This window comes from Oncorhynchus keta, chromosome 11 (assembly GCF_023373465.1).
Source record: "Oncorhynchus keta strain PuntledgeMale-10-30-2019 chromosome 11, Oket_V2, whole genome shotgun sequence".
Classification (NCBI taxonomy): Eukaryota; Metazoa; Chordata; class Actinopteri; order Salmoniformes; family Salmonidae; genus Oncorhynchus; species Oncorhynchus keta.
Window position 1 is genome coordinate 24625227 of NC_068431.1, and position 23845 is coordinate 24649071.

A 23845-nucleotide genomic window follows, 5' to 3' on the forward strand; every position below is an offset into this window, starting at 1 on the left:
TCTACCTCTCCACTACACCCTCATTAGCCAAAATGTCGTTATCCAAACGGAGAAAAGTAGATAAGGAGTGTAGAATTTTCAAAGAAAAATGGACCACGTCCTATTTATTTACAGAGATGCACGGAAAACCTTTGTGCTTGGTGTGTTTGCAACAAGTTTCGGTATTGAAGGAATATAATATTCGACGCCACTACGAGACTCATCACAGCGAAAAATATGACGGCTTGCAAGGACAACTGAGAAGAGATAAGATTAACGAATTGCTGGCGGGTCTGAGGAAACGGCAGTCAACTTTCATCCAGAGCCGAGAAGTCAGTGAAGCAGCGGTAAAAGCCAGCTACCTAATTGCTAGCGAAATAGCATTAGCATCGAAGCCGTATTCCGACGGTGACTTTGTTAAACGATGCATGATGAAGGCGGCTGAACTTGTATGTCCCGAGAAGCGACAAGCTTTTGCCAATATTAGCATGACGAGGAATACTATAGCAGAGAGGATTTCGGAACTATCGGCAGATTTAGACAGTCAATTGAAACAGAGAGTCAAGTCATTTATTGCATTTTCCGTGGCAATTGACGAGAGCACTGACATCACAGACGTGGCCCAACTGGCCATATTTATTCGAGGAGTTGATGAGACATTGACTGTTACTGAAGAGTTTCTTGAGTTGGTGCCAATGATGGACACCACAACAGCCGAGGACATTTTCGGCTCTGTCCTTGCTGCATTGGACAGAGTTGGAGTGGACTGGTCCCGCGCTGTCAGCCTGGCTACAGACGGCGCGCCATCCATGGTCGGAAAGAAAGCAGGTGTCGCGACAAAGTTCAAAGACAAAGTACAAGCCCTTAATGGAGGAGATCGTTTCTGGACATTTCACTGTATTTTGCACCAGGAGGCATTGTGTTGCAAGTCGCTGAAAATGGACCACGTCATGGAGGTGGTTGTTCGCACTGTAAATTTCATCCGGTCCAGAGGTCTGAACCATCGTCAGTTTGACAAACTTCTCAGCGACAGCAACATTACCCACAGCCTGCCATACCACACTGAAGTGAGATGGTTAAGCCGAGGCGCTGTGCTGAGGCATTTCTTTGATCTACGAGAGGAAATCGGACAGTTCATGGAGAAAAAGGAAAACCGGTGTTGGAATTACAATCTCAGGAATGGCTACGGGACCTTGCATTCTTGGTTGATATTACTGAACACTTGAACAATCTGAACAAAATGTTGCAAGGCCGCAAAAAGTTGTCACACAGTTTTCTGACAACATACATGCATTTAAGTTGAAGCTGACTTTGTGGGAGATGCAACTGGCAAATGGCAACCCTGCTCATTTCCCCTGTCTGAGAGATGTGTGTGTGACCAGACCTGATGCGGACATGAAACGGTACAAAGACAAAATTGCAGGACTACTGCGGGAGTTTGAGAAACGTTTTCAGGTATTTGGTGAACTTGAGACAGAATTTTCAGTTTTTCGCTCACCTTTCACAGTTAAAGCTTCTGATCTGCCGGTCGAAATTCAGCTAGAGATAATTGATTTGCAGTGTGATGCAGATTTGAAGGGCAAATTTGCCTCTGTAGGTCTGGACAGATTTTATCAGTATCTACTACCAGGGTACCCCAAATTAACAGCCCTGGCTGCTAAAATTTTGTGCATGTTTGGGACAACCTACCTTTGTGAACAAATTTTCTCAGTGATGAATATCAATAAAACAAAAATGTGTTCAAGGCTCACAAACAAGCACTTAAATGACATTCTGAAAGTGACAGCTAGTCAGGACATGACACCTGGTGTTGATGCACTTGTACAGGCCAAAAGATGCCAAGTTTCAGGTACAAATACAAGTCCAGACTAGACTAACACCCTTAAAATGCTGCCTTAGATACTGTTTGCATTGAAAGAATACAGCTCTGTGAAGATGAATCCTTACTGTGGTGATTTAAAAAATGTGCACTTTAATGTTAGTCAGCAGCTTCAAAACAAAAGTTGTGTGATGGAATTCTACTGTTCATACAACTCCATAAATTTTCAGTATGTATTGTATGTGTATGTATGTTTCATGTATGAAGTTTACAGATTTACAGGACAGGCGAACACTTTCTTCATTACACATTTAAAATCACTCTCCTTAGTTTGTAAGGTGTACGCAGGGATTACATTTAGATTTTATATGCGTATGTGTAAGTGGTTTAAAAATTCCTTTCTTTAAAAGTCTCATTTAATCTTAAAGTGCATTACTATATTTTTCAGTACCAATTAAAGTTTTGTGCCTTTGTACAATCAGTGGGATCAGTTGCAATGCATATTTGTGAATGATAAAAGTAAATTGCACATTTGTCTAAGGAAATATGAGGTGTTTCATGAAATGTTTTGTAAAAGGATAGTTCATTAAATTTCAATATTTTCCTAATGTTCTTGTGCTTCTTTACACCAAAACAAAGGAAAGACATGATATTTTGGTTATTTATAGCAGAGTATGGTATAATTTTAATGGTCCGGCCCACTTGACATCTCCCTAGGCCGTATGTGGCCCACGATGCGAAATGAGTTTGACACCCCTGCTCTAGACTGTATGATGTGCTACAGGCCCACATAGAGGTATCCACAGACACCATTAAAAGGGCTTGGGAACAAGAACTTGGGTCAGAAATCTCAGATGAGGACTGGGTAGAAGCTCTCAGGAATATAAACCACAGTTCAGTGAATGCCAGACACAACCTTGTACAGTTTAAGGTGATACACAGGTTACATTACTCAAAAGTGAAACTGCATAAAATATTCCCGGACACCTCACCACTGTGTGTGAGGTGCAAGCAGGATGAGGGGACGTTGACCCACTTATTCTGGACATGTCCCAAGTTACATGTTTACTGGGCTCTCGTTTTTGATTACTTACCTAGAGCCTTTGATAGAGTTCTAGCCCCACACCCATTGACCACTCTGTTTGGTACAGTTGATGGGAATAACCACGAAGGGAAAGCTCTCTCTCTTTGTACTCTATTAGCCAAAAGGCTCAATTTTGCAATTTTGGAAATTGGAGAGTGTACCTACCTTTGAAATGTGGTTACGGGATTTAGGGAATGTAATACATATGGAAAAGATTCGATACAATACCTCCAATAGAAGTTCAATGTTTTACAAAATACGGCAGCCGATACTGGATAAATGGTCTAGTCCCACTTCATAACTGGGTTGACGATCTGCTGCTACTCTGTGTTGTACTCCACTCAATATTTATTTTTGGCTTAACTACACTGCTTGTAATGCCTTTATGCTGTCTTATTATACATGCACCACCTAATAGGATTTAGTTTTATTTTGTGTATGTGTGAGTTAAGTTTTGTTTTGTCCTCTAAATTGGCCATCCCATTCAACAGTACAATGAATGTCATTGTTAGTATTACTGTCTTTTTTATTTGATTTTTTATTGTAAAATAATAAACATATTATAAAATTTAAAAAACACGCAACATCACATAGACAATGACCCACGAAATACCCAAAGAAGATGGCTGCCTAAATATGGTTCCCAATCAGAGACAACGATAAACAGCTGCCTCTAATTGAGAACCAATCTAAGCAACCATAGACATACATAAACACCTAGATGGTAAACAACCCCATAAACCTAGACAGTACAAAAACACATACATCACCCATGTCACACACTGACCTAACCAAAATATATAAAGAAAACAAAAAATACTCAGGTCAGGGCATGACATTACCGCATTATTCATTACAAGTTTTAGTTGAGGTTTAGGATTTAGTGAATGATCTGTCCCAAATACAATGCTTTTAGCTTTTGAAATATTTAGGACTAACTTATTCCTTGCCACCCATTCTGAAACTAACTGCAGCTGTTTGTTAAGTGTTGCAGTCATTTCAGTCTGTCACGCCCTGGCCATAGAGAGGCTTTTATTCTCTATTTTGGTTAGGCCAGGGTGTGACTTGGGTGGGCATTCTAGTTTCTTTATTCCTATGTTTTCTGTTTCTATGTTTTGGCCAGGTATGGTTCTCAATCAGGGACAGCTGTCTATGGTTGTCTCTGATTGGGAATCATACTTAAGTAGCCTGTTTTTTTCACCTTAGTGGGTAGTTGACTTTTTTGGTGGCCTGTATAGCCCTAGTAAGCGTCATGGTCGTCGTGGTGGTTATTTCTGTTGGCAACATTCTTAATAAAAAGAAATGTACGCTCACCACAATATAGCAGAGGGTGTAAAGGTATGACACATGTTTTCCAGCAACAGACTATGATCGATAATGTCAAAATCCGCCCTGAACAAAATAATCACCCACATCTTTTTATCATCAATTCCTCTCAGCCAATCATCTGTCATGTGTGTGCTGTGCTTGTAGAATGTCCTTCTCTATAAGTGTGCTGAAAGTCTGTTGTCAATTAGTTTACTGTAAAATAGCATTATATCTGGTCAAAAAAATGTTTTCCAAACGTTTACAAAGGGTTGGTTACAGGCTGATTGGTCGGCTATTTGAGCCAGTAAAGGGGGCTTTACGTATCCTTAGGTAGGGGAATAACTTTGGCTTCCCTCCAGGCCAGAGGGCACACACTTTCTAGTAGGCTTAAATTGAAGATATGGCAAACAGGAGTGACAATATCATCCTCTATTATCCTCAGTAATTTTACATCCAAGTCATCAGACTCCGGTGGCTTGTCATTGTTGATAGACAACAATCATTTTTTTCACCTTTCCCAAACTTACTTTACGGAATTCAAAATTACAATGCTTATCTTTCATAATTTGGTCAGACATACTTGGAGGTGTAGTGTCAGCGTTTTTTGCAGGCATATCATGCCTAAGTTAGCTTATCTTGCCAAAGAAAGTTGACAATATCAGTAGGTTTGGTGATGAATGAGCCATCTGATTCAATGAACGATGGACAGGAGATTTCCTTTTTGCCCAAAATTAAATTTAAGGTGCTCCATTTGTCAAAGGCAGGGCTGCAAAATATTTTGCTTGTCCATTCCCAGCGTTCCTCTCCAGGGTGCTGTTGGAAAGATGCATTTCTGCAGTGCTCCACCAACATTCAGTCCCAAAAAAATATCTAACATACATCATGTAACAGATATAGGATATGGTAGAAAGAGTATGTGGCCTTTTCTGAAGCCTACAGGCTGGAGATAAAATGTATGACAATGTAATGAGATGGACACTTTTTACATCATGCAGGTTTCAAATAGCCCAACCCAAATGCCACTCAATCAAATAAAAAAGGAGCTGTCATGTTAGAAAAGCAACATATCCTTCAAACAGGACAGGTCAAAGTAAGATGGACAATCACAACTGCTATCCAGGAGTTTCAACCCATTGTCATGATCAGTGGTTTCAACCCTTGCGATAAAGATTGCAGTCAAAATGCAGTATAACTGCAGTACACTGCAGTATAACTCCAGTTAGGGTGCTATATAACTGCAGTATCCTGAAAATACTTCATCCAAAATAACATTGTTTTTTTCACAGGAGTAATTTATCAGTGTAACTGCAGTTAAAGTGCAATACAACTACAGTACACTGCAGTTATTCCGCAATTACTGCATCCAAATAAAGGCCTGTCCGGAACTGCACCAAAAAAATACATCTGAAAGGTGCTGACATCGGTCAACTGCAGTTACTGCACCTTTACTGCATCTTTTTTCTTAAGGAAAGTTTGTATCCTACCATTTTTTCACAAGCTGATCATATAGAGCGAAAAAGTTAATACTTTTGGATTTCCCACTGTGTAAACACATACTCTCGCAATAGCTCCTGATAAAGTTGGGTAACTGATATTCAGAGCATAAATAGCCAAATTGATTAGTCACAGGAATCAGGACTAATAAAGACAATGCAATGGCCTGTTTTACAAATGGTGGGCCTACCACATACTGTACAGGGGCATTCATAAAATCCCATTGCAGGCGGACATGGTAGGCTACACCCTAGTAAGCACGAGCCAATGTCTTTTGGACGTGTTTTTTGGTCCTGTCCTGGCGTAGTTTTTTGGTGTTTTACAAACGGTAGGCCTACCACATAGATGGGCTTTCATAAAATTCAATTTAAGGCAACACTGTAGGCTACACCTCAGTAAGCAAGGACCGACGCCAAAGCCTTTTAGACGTATTTTTTTGGTGCAGATCCGGACTTGATTTCCACATCCACGGACATTGGTTTTTGGTCCGATCCGGACTGGACCAGCCTTAATCTGGTAAAAACATTTGGTAAAAACATAAATGTCTATATATGACTTCTTTCCAACTTTTATTCAGAACACAAAATGACCCTGATTTCAACATCCAGAAAATACGTATTTTTCAACGTCCGGAAAATATGCATGTTCAGTGTCCTGGAAAATATATATTTTAAACATACGGAAAATACCTTTTCACCTTCCATTCAGAACCTAAATTGAACCGAACTTAAATGTCTGGAAAATACGTATTTTAGACTTCTTTCCAATGTAATTTTACTTACTGGGACTATTCTAGTTTTGCTGGGGGGCAGCATTTTTGGTCTCGTCTATGGCAGCAGAACGGCAAAGAGTGACCCTGACTATAGGTCAAGCCCTATTGTGCCCTATTCGGACGGGATCAGTTTTACATCTGTCATTTTTGTCCCGTCCGAACATGCCATTTCAGTAATTTTTTAAATGGCAGGAGTGTAACAATTCCAACCACAATAACCTACTGTTTTTTGGCAAACTCCAAAGTCATCTGATAATACTAGTCCCGTGCGAATCGACATCCTGTTTTAAGAGAAATGTCTGAGTTTGACAGGTGTTGCTCTCTGTTTGCGTATAAAAACAATAACTCATTCGAGAAATTTAACTAAGTGCTGTGAATAAGCTATATATGAACGGCCTACATGTAGCCTATCAACTATCACAGTGAATGCTTTTGTTTACAGTACCAGTGAAGAGTTTGGACACACCTACTCATTCAAGGGGTTTTCTTTATTTTGACTATTTTCTACATTGTAGAGTAATAGTGAAGACATCAAAACTATGAAATAACACATATGGAATCATGCAGTAACCAAAAAGTGTCAAACAAATCATATTTGAGATTCTTCACAGCTTTGCACAATCTTGGCATTCTCTCAACCAGCTTCATGGGGTAGTCACCTGGAATGCATTTCAATTAACAGATGTACCTTGTTAAAAGTTCATTTGTGGAATTTCTCTCCTTAATGCGAGCCAATCAGATGTGTTGTGACAAGGTAGGGGTGGTCTACAGAAGATAGCCCTATTTGGTAAAAGACTAAGTCCATATTATGGAAGAACAGCTCAAATAAGCAAAGGGAAATGACAGTCCATCAATACTTTAAGACATGAAGGTCAGTCAATCCGGAAAATGTCAAGAACATTGAAAAGTTTCTTCAAGTGCAGTCGTAAATCAAATTAAATTGTATTTGTCACACGCGCCAAATATAACAGGTTCACCTTACAGTGAAATGCTTACTTACAAGCCCTTAACAAACAATGTAGTTTTAAGAAAATACCTTAAAAAAAAGTAAGAGATAAGAATAACAAATAATTCAAGAGCAGGAGTAAATAACAATAGCAGGGCTATATACAGGGGTACCGGTACAGAGTCAATGTGGGGGCTATATACAGTGGGTACCGGTACAGAGTCAATGTGGAGGCTATATACAGGGGGTACCGGTACAGAGTCAATGTGGGGGCTATATACAGGGGGTACCGGTACAGAGTCAATGTGGAGGCTATATACAGGGGGTACCGGTACAGAGTCAATGTGCGAGGGCACCGGTGTTGAGATAATAGAGGTAATATGGACTATGCATAGATAATAACAACAGAGAGTAGCAACTTGGCGCTCCGGAACCGCTTGCCGTTCAGTAGCAGAGAGAACAGTCTATGACTAGGGTGGCACATGCATCTGCCCATTCACTCTTTCCAATTTGTGCAATGGAGTAGTGGAGACCAGAGTCTATCAAACTTGGGCTGTCTCTTGTGGAGGTCATAAGTGAGCTTTTCAAGAGGAAGAAAGTTAACAAGCAGGTCAATCCAGCTTGCGATGTGTGATTATGGAAAATCATATCAGACTGAAATGTAAGAACAAACAAATAACATCAAAAGATTCGGTGCTGGATTAAAAACATCTGGCTGAAGCCCCGGAAACCAAGTCCTGATGACGCCACTGGGCCCAGCCCACCATGGTATGACTCTTTATATGTCATCCTTCAACACAACATGTAACCCTTTATAAGTCTTAACCTTCGAGTCTCGATTCAAGTCCCATGTAATAATGGGCAAGTCTCAAGTAAAGTCCTAAGTTCCACAGCTCAGGTCGAGTCAAGTCAGAAGTGCGTAATTTTGTGTTTCGAGTCCTCAAGTCAATTGTTAAGTGTTTTATGCCAATTTCATTGAAATTGAAACCGATAGCAATGATTTTTGGATCAGATGATGCCCTGATACAGAGGTGACACCACAGGTCCCAGAGTGGTGGGGCAAATTATTTTCCCTGGGGCCCAGAGCTTTTCCTAATTTGGTAACCTTACCAGGTATAAATCAGGACCCTATTGGGTCTGACAGTGATTCGTTACTAGTTGTAAAATGGTATTTATATTGGCAATGGTGGGAGTGGGACCAGATTCATGGGGTTAAGTGCATTGCTCAAGGGAACACAGACCTTGTCGGCTCGGGGATTCAAACCATTGACCTTTCAGTTACTGGCTGAACGCTCTTAACCACTAGGCTACCTGGTATACAGATATTTTCTAAACAGGTAACATGTTGTTTTTTTTATTCTGGTAAAACATCTGGCTCTAGGGAGGGTGAAAACCCTGTCAAACTGCAGCAACCTAGTACGTGTTAATATTAATTATATTTTAAAACTAGACTTTCCTTTACACAGACACAACCACTGCAATTGGACAATATAACTCACAGGGCTGAGCTTGCATTATGCAGGTTTGCATTGTATAGGCCTATGCAACTGCAATTAAAAAGTAACACACACAGTATATTTATGTAATCGGTATTGTTTGAGTAATTTCAGTAATTTTGGATTGAAAAGGTCAAGGTAGCCCTAGCCAGCCAAAATTGAATATAGCCAAATTACATTTTATCACATTTTCCCCTAACATAAATAAATGTGCTATAAATAGGCTACATAACATTATTAGCATTATTAACATTACCCTGGCCAGAGGGCAAGAGAGGACAGGGCGCATTGGCTGTAGCCTATGCAGCTGTGGGCTACGGTTGTTATCAGTAGCCTAGTTGATCAGACTGAGAAGTTCAATACAGTTTAGGTGTAGGCTGCTGCAACATTTCTGTAAAGAGTTCTTGCTGGTATACTGTATGTCTGGAGTGATGTATTATCAAGTTTGCTAAATAAATACCAGAGGACAGTGGCATGGCGCGCACTTTGCGCTTTGCTAGATGACATGCATTTGCCATGCCAGCACAACCTGTGATTTCCATGAATGAGATTGGTCAAGATACAGAACGCACAGAACCTACAGCGCTGATATAAAAGACAGACAGGCGTACATAGTGCGCTAGTTGACAAAACGAGTCCAAGTTAAGTCACGAGTCATAGATGGTTAAGTCGAGTCGCAAGTGTTTTTTCTTTTTGCCAAGTCAAGTCTCAAGTTGCACAATTTGCATCCAAGACACGTGATTTGAGTCCACATCTCTGTAAAGCATGACATATGGTCATAGATACTTTGTAACACATTTATGTAGTGCTTATGAAGGCATTATGAAGGCTTTATGAAGCCTTTATAAGCTGAACATAATTTAAAGCAGGACCATTATCGTTCTGGTCCCGAAGTCGAGCAGGGAATTTCAAACACAGATTCAATCACAATGACCACAGAGGTTTCCCAATGCCTCAGAAGAGCACTTATTGGTAGATGGTAAAAACAGACATTGCATATCTCTTTGAGCATGTTGTAGTTATTAATTACACATTGGATGGTTATCAATACACCCAGTCACTACAAACATACAGGCGTCCTTCCTAACTCAGTTGCCAGAGAGGAAGGAAACCACTTAGGGATTTCACCATGAGGTTTTAAAACAGTTACATTGTTAAAAATGGCTGTGATAGGAGAAAACTGAGGATCGGTCAACAACGTTGTAGTTACTCCTAAATAACAGAGTGAAAAGAAGGAAGCTTGTACGGAATAGAAAATATGGTGGTGGTGGCTGCATCATGTTATGGGTTTGCTTGTCATCAGCAAGGACTAGGGATATTTTCTAGGATAAAAGAGAAACAGAAAAGTGCATGCAAAATCATAGAGGAAAACCTGGTTCAGTTTGCTTTCCAACAGACACTGGGAGACAAATGTACCTTTCATCAGGGCAATAACCTAATACACAAGGCCACATATACACTGGAGTTGCTTACCAAGGTGACATTGAATGTTCCTAAGTGGCCTAGTTACAGTTTTGACTTAAATTTGCATGAAAATCTATGACAAGACTTGAAAATGGCTGTCTAGCAATGACCAACCACCAATATAACGGAGCTTGAAGAATTGTATAAATAATAATGGGAAAATATTGTACAATCCAGGTGTGCAAAGCTTTTAGACTTACCCCCAAAAGACTCACAGCTGTAATCACTGCCAACGGTGATTCTAACATGTATTGACTCAGAGGTGTGAATACTTATGTAAATAGAATTTAATTTGAATTTATTCATAGCTGAATATGAATGTGTGCTGTATTGATGGCGTGTGTTTGACATTCAATGAAAGCGGCCAGTGCCTATGATGATAAGGTCAATGTATGCAATCTATGCCTCATCTCCTGTGTGTTGTATTAGGTAGGCCTAGCCCCCCTTATGGTTTTGCATATCCGTTTTCTGTATGAGGAAGTTGTACAGTCGTGGCCAAAAGTTTTGCCAAATATTAATTTCCACAAAGTTTGCTGCTTCAGTGTCTTCAGATATTTTTGTAGAATGTTACTATGGAATACTGAAGTATTATTACAAGCATTTCATAAGTGTCAAAGGCTTTATTTGACAATTACACGAAGTGGATGCAAAGAGTCAATATTTGCAGTGTTGACCTTTCTTTTTCAAGACCTCTGCAATCTGCCCTGGCATGCTGTCAATTTACTTCTGGGCCACATCCTGACTGATGTCAGCCCATTCTTGCATAATCAATGCTTGGAGTTTGTCAGAATTTGTGGGTTTTTGTTTGTCCACCCGCCACTTGATGATTGAACACAAGTCCTCAATGGGATTAAGGTCTGGGGAGTTTCCAAAATATCGATGTTTTGTTCCCCGAGCCACTTAGTTATCACTTTTGCCTTATGGCAAGGTGCTCCATCATGCTGGAAAAGGCATTGTTCATCACCAAGCTGTTCCTGGATGGTTGGGAGAAGTTGCTCTCGGAGGATGTGTTGGAACCATTCTTTATTCATGGCTGTGTTCTTAGGCAAAATTTTGAGTGACCCTTGGCTGAGACACAACCCCACACATGAATGGTCTCAGGATGCTTTACTGTTGGCATGACACAGGACTGATGGTAGCGCTCACCTTGTCTTCTCCGGACAAGGTTTTTTCCGGATGACCAAACAATCGGAAAGGGGATTCATCAGAGAAAATGACTTTACCCCAGTCCTCAGCAGTCCAATCCCTGTACGTTTTACAGAATATCAGTCTGTCCCTGATGTTTTTCCTGGAGAGAAGTGGCTTCTTTGCTGCCCTTCTTGACACCAGGCCATCCTCCAAAAGTCTTTGCCTCACTATGCATGCAGATGCACTCACACCTGCCTGCTGCCATTCCTGAGCAAGCTTTGTACTGGTGGTGCCCCGATCCCGCAGCTGAATCAACTTTAGGAGACGGTCCTGGCGCTGGCTGGACTTTCTTGGTCGCCCTAAAGCCTTCTTCACCACAATTGAACCGCTCTCCTTGAAGTTCTTGATGATCTGATAAACGGAAGATTTAGGTGCAATCTTACTGGCAGCAATATCCTTGCCTGTGAAGCCCTTTTTGTGCAAAGCAATGATGACAGCACGTGTTTTCTTGCTGGTAACCATGGTTGACAGAGGAAGAAGAATGATTCCAAGCACCACCCTTCTTTGAAGCTTTCAGTCTGTTATTCGACCTCTATCAGCATGACAGAGTGATCTCCAGCCTTGTCCTCGTCAACACGGGAGAATCACTGACATGATGTCAGCTGGTCCTTTTGTGGCAGGGCTGAAATGCAGTGGAAATATTTTGGGGTGATTCAGTTAATTTGAATGGCAAAGAGGGACTTTTCAATTAATTGCAATTCATCTGATCACTCTTCATAACATTCTGGAGTATATGCAAATTGCCATCATACAAACTGAGGCAGCAGAATTTGTGAAAATGAATATTTGTGTCATTCTCAAAACTTTTGGCCACGACTGTATATTTATTTTGCCTTGGACACCAGATGTATAGGCAGATGTATAGGGGGTGGGGGATTGAGTGTCTTGGTGGGTCCCCAAATTGGTGATCAATAAAAGTTCATTTTTGGCAGAGGGGAGGGGAGGTAGGGGGATGGAGGAGGTATGCCTTTGGGGCCTCTCCATGGGGGCCCCATACTTTCCCTAGGATGAGACTAGGATAAGAAAATTGTGGTTTGGCCTATAAATTCTCGCTTAAAACACGAACACACATGTGGCCACACATACACACATTGAGTGACATTGACAAAAACACACACGCATGTGTGTTAGAATGTGTACCTGAGGGGCAGATGATCTCTAGTTACCCCTCATACTCATAATGTAGAGGGTATTAGTGTTGGGACTCAGACAGACAGCACTGTCTGTCCTACTGCTGGAACCACAGCTGTCATGGAGGGTGTGTGTGTTGTGTTTGGTGTTGGGGGGGTTGGTGGCATGAGCTGGACGGGTGGTTTGAGGGGAGGTTTGTGTGTGAGTGTGTGTGTACGAAGAGAGGAGGGAGGTGTTTGGTGCTTAGAGACACCTGCGGCCAGGACATCTGTCCCACCCAGAGCCCCCTCACACACACACCCACCCCTCCCTCCACGCTCTCTCCTTGACGTTTCATCATCTCCAAACTCCCGATAGGGATCAAAGAAAGGCCCACTCTGGATAATGAGACTGGTTGATGGTGGTAGGGAAGACTGGGACTGGTATGGTGAGGCAACCACTGACGGACCCAGACAGATATTGCCTTGGGGATGATAGGGAAATGAGAAGGGGGGAGCAGGGGAGGTTGGGGGGAGGAGGGTACAGTCCAGGAGGGTTCCACCCCCCCCCCAGCCATATGACCCTGATGGCGTGTTTTCTCCTCTCCTTTCTCCCCTTCCCTCATTTCTCCTAATTTTCTCCCCCTCTTTTGTTTATGATGCGTGTTTGTCCTTGTTGCACCACTCATTTAGAAGCTGTCTCCCCTGGTTAGGCCTGTCACCTGAGTCCTGTTAACACACAACAGCTGGGGGTTCCTCCCCTTCGCCTCACAGACCCCCATCTCTAGGCCAACCTCTCTGGCCTTTGGGCGACTGATGGGTGAAAGGCAGCTGGCCCCACCGTGGTGGTGACAGGGCATTGAAAATTATTTCCTTTATGACAAAGAAAATGCATAGGACTCTCCAGGTTGATTGGAGTTCTGATACACCACCATGTATTATAATACTGCTTTTTAAGCATTCTTCCTTTGTTCTTTGTTGCGTTGCATTAAATGTATTTTTTATAAAACAATAAAACAAACAATGTTTGCATGTCTGCTAAAGTAGTGTGTCAGTTTGGGCAACTATATGAGGTAATATTGTTTACAAATAAGGTTTCACTTCCATTTTCCAACTCTACCCAGGGATGCATGACAGAAAACATACACTTATTTAAAGCTTCTCAAAACTCATCATCTTTGGTCGAAGCACCTCATAAAAACTCATAGCACGACTCATAACAACGCAATGTAGAAATACTGTAACGTTCGTAATTCAACCTTAAATGACATAAAAATCTCAGACAGCCATGAAAATAGTTAGGGGAGGCCAGCATAGACGTGGAGGGACAGATAGACGAGGTGAGCTGTCAAGGTGCAACATTTCAGGCCTTTTTAAGTGGTCATAAATGGCCATGCCTGGCCCTCCTCAGCAGCCTTTCACAGACAGAAGTGCCAGGGTACAAATTGGAGTAATAAATGAGTGTGTGGCGACCGCACTACTCAATGTGGAGGGTGACTGTGACCTGCAGGGCCTCATATGAGAGCGAGTGAAACCTTGCCTGTGTGTGTTCATATTTGTACATGTATAGGTATGTGTATACAGTGGGGAGAACAAGTATTTGATACACTGCCGATTTTGCAGGTTTTCCTACTTACAAAGCATGTAGAGGTCTGTAATTTTGATCAGAGGTACACTTCAACTGTGAGAGACAGAATCTAAAACAAATATCCAGAAAATCACATTGTATGATTTTTAAGTAATTAATTAGCATTTTATTGCATGACATACATGTAAGTATTTGATCACCTACCAACCAGTAATAATTCCAGCTCTCACAGACCTGTTAGTTTTTATTTAAGAAGCCCACCTGTTCTCCACTCATTACCTGTATTAACTGCACCTGTTTGAACTCGTTACCTGTATAAAAGACACCTGTCCACACACTCAATCAAACAGACTCCAACCTCTCCACAATGGCCAATACCAGAGAGCTGTGTAAGGGATAAAATTGTAGACCTGCACAAGGCTGGGATGGGCTACAGGACAATAGGCAAGCATCTTGGTGAGAAGGCAACAACTGTTGGCGCAATTATTAGAAAATGGAAGAAGTTCAAGTTGACGGTCAATCACCCTTGGTCTGGGGCTCCATGCAAGATCTCACCTCGTGCGGCATCAATGATCATGACGAAGGTGAGGGATCAGCCGAGAACTACACGGCAGGACCTGGTCAATGACCCGAAGAGAGCTGGGACAACAGTCTCAAAGAAAACCATTAGTAACACATTACGCCGTCATGGATTAAAATCCTGCAGCGCACGCAAGGTCCCCCCCCTGCTCAAGCAAGCGCATGTCCAGGCCCGTCTGAAGTTTGCCAATGACCATCTGGATGATCCAGAGGAGGAATGGGAGAAGGTCATGTGGTCTGATGAGACAAAGAGCTTTTTGGTCTAAACTCCACTCGCCGTGTTTGGAGGAAGAAGAAGGATGAGTACAACCCCAAGAACACCATCCCAACCGTGAAGCATGGAGTTGGAAACATCATTCTTTGGGGATGCTTTTCTGCAAAGTGAACAGGACGACTGCGCCGTATTGAGGGGAGGATGGATGGGGCCATGTATCGCGAGATCTTGCCCAACAACCTCCTTCCCTCAGTAAGAGCATTGAAGATGGGTCATTGCTGGGTCTTCCAGCATGACAACGACCCAAAACACACAGCCAGGGCAACTAAGGAGTGGCTCCGTAAGAAGCGTCTCAAGGTCCTGGAGTGGCCTAGCCAGTCTCCAGACCTGAACCCAATAGAAAATCTTTGGAGGGAGCTGAAAGTCCGTATTGCCCAGCGACAGCCCTGAAACCTGAAGGATCAGGAGAAGGATCCCTGCTGCAGTGTGTGCAAACCTGGTCAAGAACTTCAGGAAACGTATGATCTCTGTAATTGCAAACAAAGGTTTCTGTACCAAATATTAAGTTCTGCTTTTCTGATGTATCAAATACTTATGTCATGCAATATAATGCAAATGAATTACTTAAATATCATACAATGTGATTTGCTGGATTTTTGTTTTAGATGACTTCTCTCACAGTTGAAGTGTACCCATGATAAGAATTACAGACCTCTACATGCTTTGTAAGTAGGAAAACCTGCAAAATCGGCAGTGTATCAAATACTTGTTCTCCCCGCTGTATGTGTAGCCTACAGTATATGTGTTGGGAAGGCCAGTAAACTCCTTTGTAACAGTGAGTTGGAGGGAGGGAGGTTAGTTTATGTGGTAGTTGGCTTGGTCTTCACCCTCTCCTCCATGCACCTCCGCCCCCCAAAGGTCTGCCCCATGTCTCAGGCCTACTGGGCCAGTTTGATTGAAACACAAACATATTTCAAGTCAAGAGGGGCGTTATTAAAATACTGGACAGCTGGAATGTTCTGACACCAGTCCGACCCACTACTTCTAACCATCACACTATCACACTCCCCTCTGCCTTTTCAAGCTTTCTTTTCCTCGCTCCCCTTCTCCTTAGCCCTCTTCCCACAAAAGCATCACTGGTCTCTTTCAGCCTTGGGAAGCAGCCTGTGGACACACACACACCTCATTGGGGTGTAAAATCCTTCCAAACCCCCATACCATGGGAAGTGTTCACCTAGTGTCTCGCTTCATGGCCCATTCCCATCTCCTATAACGGTGGTCCTGCTCTGGCTGTGCTCATCCGACCAGGAGCAAGAGGTTAATCCCCCACACACACCTTTCCTGTATGTGTCTTTTTTGGGGGGGGGGGGGGGGGTGCCTGTGTGCATATGTATGTATTTGGGCTACAGTCCCCCAGGCAGCTAGGCTTAGCTGAGCACCATAATTCAAGGAGAGTACGATAGGGAAACATGTCTGCTGCCAGCCAAGAAGCCCTCTCCAACATCTCTGCCGTCACACTGGAGCATTCTGACTGAAGCCAGTTTTGAAGCCATGTTCCAAATGGGCCCTAATAAAAAGTTGTGCACTATAAAGGAAAAAGGGTGCCATTTGGGATGCATACTATGTCTCTGTCTGAGAATGTGAAAACAACACCAACGGAGGGCTAGATGTTACCTAAATAACTAATAGGTCCAAGAAAAGTATCTTAACTTATATAATATATTTTCTTTCCACAATGAATAACAATGAAAACACTTTGTTTCATAACAGCTCCTTATGAGTGACTATGTTATATAAAGGCCAGCAAAGAGTGGAAAATGAATACAATTCCTAACGTGCAGCCTACAGTATATGTGTGTAGAGAAAGCCAGTAAACTCCTTCATAACAGTGAGTTGGAGGGAGGAAGGGGAGGGTCGTTTATACAGGGGCTGGCTTGGCCTCCACCCTCTTTTGCGTGCATCTCCACCCCACCCCAACAGTCATAGTGGGCCAGTTTGATTGAAACACAGCCATACAGTACTTCAAGTCAAGAGGGGCCATATTAAAATACCACTTGATGTTTGCGAGCGGTGTATACACCCCTTCGCCACTGGAATAAAGGTCTGACCCAAAATAACTGAATGGTGAAAACAAAGAGAGGAAGCATGGTGAGAGGGAGGAGGGACAAGAAGAACGAGGGGACTGGGCAGTATTGATGGCAGGGCTGACGGGGGGAGAGTCCTGCCATTCTCCCAAATTCCCCCCACTGACCCTCTCTATTCTGTCTACTGTACGCCAGCCATCTGGAGAAACTGTTATGTCCCCATACTATCACAATGAGATGAGAATGGAAAATTAGAATGGGTAGTTCTGGTTCCACCTCCCCCAACCCCTCTCTTTAAGGTACCGTATCTCAGTACGATAATGAAGATCTCTGAATACTAAGCGAAGTCTGATGAATAATTGAAAATTAGGTTTCAAAAGGTGCTTAAGAGTAAGATTCCCAACTGATCTCTTGAAGAGTGTTTTATGGCTTTATAAAAAAACGACCAACCATCCAACCAACCAACCATCACAGCCTGGGGATAGATATGGTGTAAAATAGGTATAGGGGGGCTAGGGTTCAGCCGGTGTGATGTTTAGTTTGAGAATGCAGCCCGGAGGCATTGTCGTTCCACACAAACAAGGAGTTGATGAGTGGTCAAACATAAAAATATCTCAGCCTTTTCTCTAAAAGCTGTATGACAATAAAATTACCATAAAATGGACAATAACAAAACATAAAAAGCTTAATTGAACAAAGATTGAATTTTGCAGCAGCATTGCCAAAAAACAAAATGGTAGATATATTATCTAGTATCTAGTATCCTGAAGAGAAATATTCTATTTTGCACCTCAAAAGCTTTATTGGTGCCCACCTTAGAATGTGGGACAGCTTGCCAAATCCCATACGCCTCTTTATCCACCTTCCCTCAGGAGCCAATGCGGGGTTAGTTCTGAACATAGTCGAAATGACTCATGCACACACAACAGCAGAGAGACATGACTGAAATGCAGAACTCTGGACTGGGACTGGGCAATGAGCAAGAGCGAGAGAGAGTTGTATTGGGTGCACACATCGGTGATAAAAACCAGGCCCGTTTTCAATCTGTTTATTGGTGCTGATTTCCAGGTCCATGTCCTTTGGACATGTAGGACAGATTTTGTACTTGTCCAAAAGCTCAAATCACTATGATTATGTCTTTGGCTGCTAGACAATAAAATAATGTTGATTTGAAAACCAATAGAACATGAGAAGAATTCTGGTTTCAATGGCCTATTAAGTGTTTATATGGTCATATATTGGCTAGGCTACTTTGAAACAAGGTAAGACATGCTTTATAAAATTACATAAAATGTCCAGGTTTTAAACAATTACGTTTATGATTAAATAGTTTCAAAATACTGACCGCCTCCGCTCAGATTCAAAGTGGGTGATGTGCGGTGCGCAACAGGCACGGACGGCCCTTCACTCTCTGGTCTTGTGACCAGTTGATCTGGGTGAACGTTGCCTCAGTAGGCTATGTCAACAGAATCAAGTCTTTAGGTGCTAATTATCAATTTGTCAAACATGACTGGCGTTTTGCCTATATTTATGAAATTAAAAGTCTCATTTAAGTTTGGCTACATTTTCTGGCGTCTCCCTCATGACAGGATCGGTCTGGACATGAGGCTGTAGACAATATGCATATCACCTACACTTTGACACGTGTTTTTTTAAATTGAGGTACATGGAAAAATATATATATATATTTTTAAGCACTTTTCTCCCCAATTTCGTGACATCTAATTGGTAGTTACGATCTTGTCTCATCGCTGCAACTCCCCAACAGTCTTGCTTGCTCTGAAACATGACCTGCGCTGTTTCTTGACACACTGCTTGACACACTGCTCGACACACTGCTCGCTCAACCAACATCACCAACACCAACATCCAATTCTGATCGGAATAGTCCTTAATTGTTTGATATTGTGATTTGTCAGATTTTATCAAAATTGTAAATTCGGACAGCTTATTAAATCTATATTCTTCTTGTCTGACAATTTTTTTTTACTTGTCTTGGACAAGAGGAGAAAAGTCGGGAGATTTAGAATAGATGCTTACTCAAACACGGCAAGGCCGGAGACAATGCCAGACACCACATTGTTCTAGCATCTACTGGCATGCGCCAACTATTACACTGTTGGTTCCTTCTCACTTTTGTGCTATTGCTGTAATCGAGGTACAAGTCATGTTATCAGCTCTTTATATTGGATAGAGATAGGATAGGAGGCCAATTGAATAGGAGGCGGTTTGTGTGTGTTCGGTGTCAGCAATCTCCACAGAGAACACACACATACACGCCTCGGTCACTTCTGTCTCATTCTGGCTGGGGACGGTGAGTTTGACAGGGTACGATTGCATGTGTCCTCACTGCCCACATGGCGGTCAGTCAGTTTGGCAATGTCAACTTTCCTGATTTTGTGCATTGTGTGGTTGTTGTCGGTTGCTGACACTTCTGTCTCATCTCGGAGACGGTCAAGACTGTGTGTTTAAGCGGACAAGTGTCCAACTGTGTCTGTCCATTCATGACGTAGGGGCAGTGTGGGAGCTCCCGATGAACAATTGGTCCAGGAACAGATGGCGAGGGTTTTTTTTTACTGACTTTCTGCAAACCGCGGTGCCCAGTGCTCTGTCAAATGTGTTGGGTGTCGTTTATCCAGTGCCCATTCATGTGCCCTGCTCATGAAAACTCCCAAACAACTCGCTCAAGCGTGGCAGATAAAGGAGGGTGTGGAGTTCAAATGCACCCATTTTCCCCACGTCAACAAACTCCAAAGAAAATGGATCTGAGATGAAATCCATTTAGATCCAGTCGAATGACTTAAGCTCTTCTCTGACCTTTCCAACTCTGAAGCGGTGGTCAACTTAAGGTGAATTTCAGATTAGAGAGTTTAAACGGTCATTTACCATTTGTGGTGGGTTAAAAACAGAGTCAATTAAGCGAAAACTTGACTTTGAATCAGCCTCTCGTCTGGCAGGCAGAAGGCTCCCGGGGAAGAGGACGATGCAACAAAATGAACGGAATAATAAAGCAGCCGTTGGTAGAACCTAAAAACAGCAATATATTCACCGAGCCTGACCCCACAGGAGTCACCTTGGGGACAAGAATGGGAGTTTATCTATTTTTGAACCGCATCTTATTCCCGAACAACATGCTTTTGAAATATATCCAAACTAATTTGAGGAATTCTGTGATCACAGTATAACAAGGTTACAGGACTCCAATTAGCACTCCTACTATTGCATAACAGTTTGGGAACTAACAGAATCTGACAGACGGTGGAGGTCAGTGGGAGGGTCTGGTGGATTTGACAGTGTGGCGGTGTAGCCGACGGTGCTAGTGATCTGTAGCCATGAGACATTATGTAGTGTGATTAGTCACAACGGTCGGAGCGGGCTTTTATTGGTCTGCGTGGTTCTGCCATAACCCAGGGCACACAATGGCCCTTCAGATGCCCCACTGCTCATTAGCATGGGGCAGATAGAGAGATAGAGAGATAGAGAGAGAGACCCCTGTTGTCATCTCCTCTTGACCCCCATCATCCCTCTCTCTACACAACACACACATCACTGGCCCCAGGCCACCAGTACAGGTCTTGGCCCCTAACTGGTCTAATTAATTCATGATCCTATGAGGAGGTCAGATTTGGCCGTTGAGGCCGGCTCGATGACCACCAGAGGGAAGGGGGACAAGAGTGGCCAGCCAGAGTCCCAGCCTCACCTCGGGCCATCTGACCCCATCTTTTGTGTTTAGCCCCCTTGGTCCTGTCCTCTGCCCCGTCCTCAGCCTGCACAAGCCTGGTCGCCAGCCCACTGATCTCATTAGTGAAGCCTGGACACACAGGAGGGCTCAGAGAGAGTCCAACTCTGAGAGATCAACTCAGAGAGGTCAACTCAGAGAGGGCAACTCAAAGAGGTCAACTCAGAGAGGTCAACTCAGAGAGGTCAACTCAGAGAGGTCAACTCAGAGACTGACCAACTCAGAGACTGACCAACTCAGAGAGAGGTCAACTCAGAGACTGCCCAACTCAGAGACCGACCAACTCAAAGAGAGATCAACTCAGAGACAGTCTGACTCAAATACAGTGGCAAATTCCCTTGGAACCACTGATGTCCCTAATCTCTGCTGGCGACTATGGGCCCAGGCCTATATTTCAGGATTTCTGTTCCTAGCTTGACATGAGGTTGGAAAAAGCTCAGTCAGGAGTGTGAAGCAGTTATGGAGAAACGTGCCCCATATTGGCCCTGACCAGGGTTAATAACAAAGAGGGAAACCATCCTGGAGCTGCCTGAGGAGAGCGTGCCCTGTAGCAGCTTGGCCATTTCAAAATGGAGGGAGGCAACTCAGACACTCTTATCTGCCAAGTCCCCCCTTCCTCCCAGTTCCTAATCCCCTAAAACCTCAATATTTTTTTCTGGAGGATGGGTGGGGGTGTGTGTTTGTGTGCGTGTGTGTGTGTGTGTGTGCTTCAGCTGCTTCTCAGACACTGCCGTCCTGGATTAGGACGGGTGATAAAGTTGGCCCTGCTCCTGCCACACACATACAAACACAGACACTCACACAAACATAAAAAACAGAAACACACACACACACACACCGAACCACACACACACCAGATAGAGGAGAGAGGACAGTGTCGTCAGATCCTCCCCTCACCTGTGGAATCCCAGAATTCCCCCGGCAGCTTCCATCCTGCCCCCACCAGTTCCCCTGGAAACCACAGCTGACCTCCACATGACCTTCAGGCTCTTTTTTGGACCCCCCTCTCTCCCAAGTTACCCCAGGCAATCCTATTTGAAATGTATCTCAGGGACTGACCCTGTCCCCCTCCGGTACACCTCCATGCCTCGTCTCCTCAAACATATTCATGAACCATAAAAGCAGCGGTAGAGACAGAGACAGGGTCATAAAACCTTCAGAGCAATATAAAACCCCAAACAATGGACTGGCGACCTGGGGAAAGGCAGTCTGAATTTCAAACAGTTTCTTTTCAGTTGGGTCTATTGTACAGCGATGGCTATTACTTTGCATTTTTAGCCGTAAAATGTGATATGGTCTTTGATGTGGATGCCATCCACGAAACACACACACAGGCGAACACATTCAACACAGACACACTAATGTACTATATATACAATGACACATACACACACACTCACAGTATGAACAGTGCCTGTCTGGTCTCTAGACCACCGCTCATCTGTGCTGCTCAGTGCCTCTCCGCTGGTAGCAGATGGAGCAACTAGAGGTTAAACCCCCTGAACCTGTGAGTGAGCCGTCCCACCGAGCAATCTGGTTCCTACCCCCAGCTCACTAACTAGAAAAGAGCCATTGAAAGGCTACTGCCATGCCTGCCCCATACCCGCGCCACACCGATGCCATGCTGTGCCCCTGGCATGGGCAAAGCGGCACAGAGGGTCCTGGCATCCAGGGTTGTATTTCAAGCATCACCATCATCATGCAGGCACCATTGGCACACGCCCACTGATGGAGATGAGCAGTTCCTCTCTAGGCGACCCCAGCCATGAGCCAGCCCTGGGGACAATGATCCAAAAGTCAGATGTGTGCGCACACACACTCATATAACCATGAGGTTGCAGACTGAGAGAAAAAGGAAACATAGGATCCTTATCTTCTGGGGAGAGGAGATGGGAGGTATGAGCAGAGCGACTGATCCACAATGGGCAGTGTGTGGGGGTGTGTGTTATAGTAAGGGATGTGTGTGTTGGTGAGGGGGAGGGGTGTCCTCTCCCTAAGGGTCGGAGCAGGCGTTCGTTGCGTGTGTGTGTGTGTGTTTCTCAGTCGAAAGCCAGCTGCAGGGTGCATTGGTCTCAGAGATACTAGCTTCAGAGACCAGCGGAGACACTGGGCTCCAGAGACTAGGTCAGGATGCCAGTACCTCAGGGCCATTGGATTAGGAGTGACTCAGTGAAGCAAGAGAGAAACCTGTATAGCACTGACTTAGTGAAACCAGACCAGCATCAAATAGAGACGAGAGAAGTTGAGAGCCATCTGTGGCTCAGTCAACCACTTTCCATTGCAACTCTTCCTTAGACCATACAGTGTAAATGAGAATGTCTTCTCAATCAACTTACCCTGGTAAAAGAAGGGTATGTCTTCTGTAAAACCAGCACCAGTCTTAGAGCTAACATAAGCAGCCCACCTCAAAAATACCATCATGGCATATAAGGCTGAAAATACTAGTCAGACAAATCATGATTCCAACAAAAACATTTCCACTACACATTGCCTTATTCCTCAGCTCCCAAAGTGTCCTGTGTTCTGCAGCCTACTCCATTTCCCCTAGCTCAAACGATTACCTCCTCAGGCTTTACTGCTGAAAGTACACCCTTCTGAACGGCCAAGAACACAACTCCAATCTGCTTGCTCACAGCTAATCCCATAAAACATGTAGCTATTTGAGGCATCGGGATATGAGAGCAAGACAAAGTAAAAAGATAATCCTTGGAGCTATGCTCTCAGTTCAGGTGACCGACGTAAGCCTTAACGACCCCGCCAAAGAACAAGCATTGGACTAATTTATGTTACTGTTTCCGTGGAAGCAGTCAGGGTGAAATTAGGCTTGAAGATTAGGTTATAGGGCTGGAGCCTTCCAAAACAGGACGCAGGACCTGAGGTGTTGTAAGAGGGTCTAGAGTTTCATCGACTCTTCTCTTCAGCTGTTTCTTATTACTGCATCGGGAGGTGAGTTTCATGTTATGGGGGGTGTGAGCAAAGGGC

The 23845-nt window shown here is 43.5% G+C and overlaps 1 protein-coding gene across 1 annotated transcript in view; it reads right to left on the reverse strand.

Annotated features, from left to right (window-relative positions):
- Nucleotides 1-23845, reverse strand: part of LOC118389964 (roundabout homolog 3) — a 133844-nt gene that overhangs the window by 79318 nt on the left and 30681 nt on the right. The window lies entirely within an intron of this gene.